Genomic DNA, 4,357 nt, shown 5'->3' with positions numbered 1-4,357 from the left:
TGGGAAGAAGCATACCAGTATCTGTGGCACAAGATTATAAGTAATAAAATCTGAATCAGAAGGAGGGAATGGTATCAGATCATAACGTCTCAGCAGCCGGTTTGCAGAAGGCTATGGATGACAGTGGTAGCCCAGATCCATTTGCAGAGCCCTCGCAAGGTTTAAGCCTCTCGTGGCCCTTCTGACCACAGTGCAGGGATATGAAGAACCTTGCTGTAAGATAAAGAGCATCGTAAACTTGATTACGGCAGATGAAGTTACATTAAAATGTATCACCATAGAATTTGATTTTTTTGACCCGTTTTAAAGATTTTCAATTAGCAATAATTGCGCCTCAGGTAGACCCCATTGACTACAGTATTGCCACGGTGCAAAGCAACTCCATTAAAAAGCTGTTTCAGGTTTTAATACTTTTCTTTCTTTATAACTGAGATTTTTTATATGTTTTCTCCATTGGATTTTGTTTGCTTGTTTGCTTCCTGTTTGTGTTTTGTATAATTTTCTGTATACTAAATACAGGATAAGTTAACCTATAGAGAGAGTAAGTGGATTAATAATTACCCAGGTATATGACAGGATACCTAGGAGTTGTTAGGAGCTAACAACAATGAATATAAGATGAAAGTGTTCTGAAATTGATTGCGGTGATGACAGCACAACTCTTAATATGATTGAACTATTAAATTGTATCATACATGAAGTATATTCCAATAAAATATTTTTAAAAAGATAGGCATAGTGGGGAATATAGGGGACTCAAAGGAAGAGCTAGAGAAGGAAATCCAAGAACATTTGGTCATCAATCTGCCCTTTGAAATAGGGAAATGCAAAATAAATTGGACCGAACAATTTAAAACGATGTATCTGATCCTTAGATTTATGCATATTTAGATTTATGCATATGACAGGTCACTTTTGAGAATTGAGTTATAGAGGATATCAAATTAAATTATCATTATTTTTTGAAATTCTATTTTAGAAATGTTATATGGTTCAATCTAATAATAACCCCACTATCTTACTAACTACTCCAGAGTCAGATTTGGGTTTTTCTGTTGTCCAACCCCATCTTTACAATGTGAGCTCAGAGTAAGCTTCTTCTAAAATTCACTATCCTTATCCAGAAAATTGAAAAAATAACACCATATTCCTAGGTTTGGGGGATGGCCATAAGAGTAGATATTACAAAGTATTTAGCCAAGAGGAAGGGGTGCTGATGATGCATTGGCTGCAGCTGCCCCACAAAGAATTACCGTCTTGGAAACTCACAAGGGCAGTTCCAGTCCGCTGTGTGGGACTGTGTTCGGTCTGGTGCAGCGCTCTCTCCTTTTCCACTGGGTTGGATAATTCATTGCAATGGCTCTACAGAAGTCACAGAGAACACTCAAAACTATGGGGCTTGTAGGGGGCAGTTTAAAAATGCTGATTCAGCTGAGAAATGTTCAGAACACAGTTATTTAGAAGGGTGGTCTCTTTGAGCCCACAGGCAGGCCTCTCTCTGGCTATCTGCTTCTTGGGCTGGCCTCTGTCTTACTTCTGCTATGCTAGAAAGCTGGTTTTGTTTAGTTTTGTTTTAGGGCTGCCAATAAATAATCAAAGGACACTCCACTCTGACATAAGCCTCAGCCCAAAGACATTCAGCTCCAGATTTTGGGTCAGAAAACCCAGCTCTCTGAATTAAGTTCTAAGAGCCATGCTGTAGGGCAGTGCATTATTTAATGACTCTTCTAGCAAAAGCCTCTAACTCCCACCAAAGGACCTTTCCCAACATGAGTGTGATAAAAGGTGGCGAAAGACACAGATAAGATTCACCTGTGAGCAATAGTGAGCAGGACGCTCTGAAATGCCATCCTGCTCTGCATTCAATAGACCCTTGGAGAAGCAAGCGGAGGGATCTCATTATCAACAAGAGCCAGGAGGAGAGCAAGTCCCCACACAGTGAATCTCCTGGATCTAGCGCAGTGGTCCTCAACCTTCCTAATGCCTCAACCCTTTAATACAGTTCCTCATGTTGTGGTGACTCCCAACCATAAAATTATTTTTGTTGCTACTACATAACTGTAATTTTGCTACTGTTATGAATCATAATATAAATGTCTGATATGCAGGATGTATTTTCATTGTTACAAATTGAAAAAAAACATAGTGATTAATCACAAAAGCAATATGTGATTATATATTGTGAAATATTTATTTCTAATTACAAATAAATGAAATTTTGTCTTGAAACATAGTGTAGCATAGGTAATCATCTTAATATAACAATAGTAAACTACATTGCTACATTTTGCGATAGTATCCCCTCCACCCCTACTACCATGATTCCAATTTTACCTTGCATGTCTGGCTAGACCAGAGGATGGACAGAAACCAGATAGGAACCAGAAACTCAGGGAATCCGGGCGGGTGACGATACTGGGAACGTAGAAGGAGGGTGGATTGGAAAGGGGGAACCAATTACAAGGATCTATATGTGACCTCCTCCCTGGGGGATGGACAATAGAAAAGTGGGTGAAAGGAGACGTCGGACAGGGCAAGATATGACAAAATAATAATTTATAAATTATCAAGGGTTCATGAGGAAGGGGGCAGCAGGGAGGGAGGGGAAAAAAGAGGACCTGATGCCAGGGGCTTAAGTAGAGAGCAAATGTTTTGAAATGATGAGGGCAATGAATGTACAGAGGTGCTTTACACAACTGATGTATGTATGGATTGTGATAAGAGTTGTATGAGCCCCAAATGAAATGATTAAAATAATAATAAAATATAATATGAAATTATCAGCAAGAAAAAAAATAGCCGTCAGTGCGAAGGTTGAGATCACTTCTTTCTCACCAGGTCAAACATTCTCGGGCCAGTCTTTGCATAGCACAATGAAGATCATCTTCCACAACAAGTCTACTTCTCTATTTAAATTTGATAACCAACAAGCTGGACAATCCTGTTTCACAAAGGTATGTTGTTGGAAATGGAAGAAGAAAGTGCAACACAGAACAGAACAGGACATGACTGCAAGCACTCGATCCAGAATCTTGTAACTGGCATCGTAGTGAAATCAGTTCTCGCTGCATCGCTGTTAATAAGTTCAATGAGCTCTTGTGCTATCTCAGGAACATCTTCAACTTTGACTGTACATGGGCTTCTGGCAAGTGCAAATGGGGTGTCAGGTAGATGTGGAAAGTACGATGACATTTCATCTGTAAGCGTGTGCAAGTGTTCTTTCACAGAAATTATCATCACAATCCCTTTGTCTGGTTCAATGTCATTTTCCTCAAAGAAAGCAGATAAGGTAGGCAACATGTACATTTCATTTCCATCATATATATGTTTAGGCCAAAGCTGAAGTTTCATTTGGAATGGTCGGATCTTTTCAGACAAATCGAGGCATGTTGCATTTGATCCTTGCAGTGATAAATTTAACTCATTCAAGATGGCAAAGATGGCAACCAAGTAAGCTATTTTCTGCAGTTCACTTTTACCGCTGAAAAGTTCTTCGAACTGCGGTCTTGCTTTCTGATTTTAAAAACGTTTTAAGTTCATCACTAAGCTTAAAAACACATTTTAAAACTTTTCCTCTCGAAAACCATCTCACTTCAGTGTGAAATAGCAGAGCATTATTCGGTGCATCCAATCTGTCACACTGTTGCAAAAAACAGTTGACTGTTTATAGTGCTTGCCTTTATAAAATTGACAGAACTTACAACATTTTTCATTACTTCTTGTAAGTCTTGTGGCAGCATCATCGTTGCTAATATTTGCAGATGAATCATACAGTGAGTTCGATGACTTGGTGACTCATTCAGCACCAAACGTTGAAATCCAGATCAACATCCTAGCATAGCTGGAGCACCATCTGTGCAAACACCACAACCCTTTCCCCAAGAGATCTTCTGCTCTTTCAGAAAATGAACCAACTGTGTCAAACACATCGCATGCAGTAGTTGTTGTTTCAAGAGTTTGCAAAAAGGAAACTCATCTTTAAAGTCGCCATTAATATACCTCACATAAACCAGTAACTACGAACAGTTTGCAATGTCTGTAGATTCATCATACTGCATATTACATATTGGAAGTGGAGCAAATTTAATTTCCTGGATTATCTGATCAAAAATATCTGCAGACATGCCATCTATTCTTCTGCAGACAGTGTCATTAGATAAGGAAATTACACTCAATTTCATAACAGATTTGTCTCTGATCATAACTCAAACAATGTCTTTGGCTGTTGGCAACAGTAGATCCTCACCAATGGTGTGAAGTTTCATAGCTCTGACCATTCTGTGTGCCACCAAATATGAAGCTTCAACCGCTGCTACATTTTGTTTGTGGTACTAGCCATCGGTGCCAAGACTGGTTT

General features: G+C 39.0%; 1 pseudogene; it reads right to left on the bottom strand.

The window, feature by feature from the left end:
• Positions 1-259: 259 nt before the first annotated feature.
• LOC142441903 (U4 spliceosomal RNA) lies at positions 260-378 on the bottom strand (annotated as a pseudogene).
• Positions 379-4,357: the final 3,979 nt, after the last annotated feature.

This window comes from Tenrec ecaudatus, chromosome 2 (assembly GCF_050624435.1).
Source record: "Tenrec ecaudatus isolate mTenEca1 chromosome 2, mTenEca1.hap1, whole genome shotgun sequence".
NCBI classification, from domain to species: domain Eukaryota; kingdom Metazoa; phylum Chordata; class Mammalia; order Afrosoricida; family Tenrecidae; genus Tenrec; species Tenrec ecaudatus.
The sequence above is the reverse complement of the archived record's forward strand: the minus strand, read 5'-3'. Positions and strand labels throughout refer to the sequence as shown.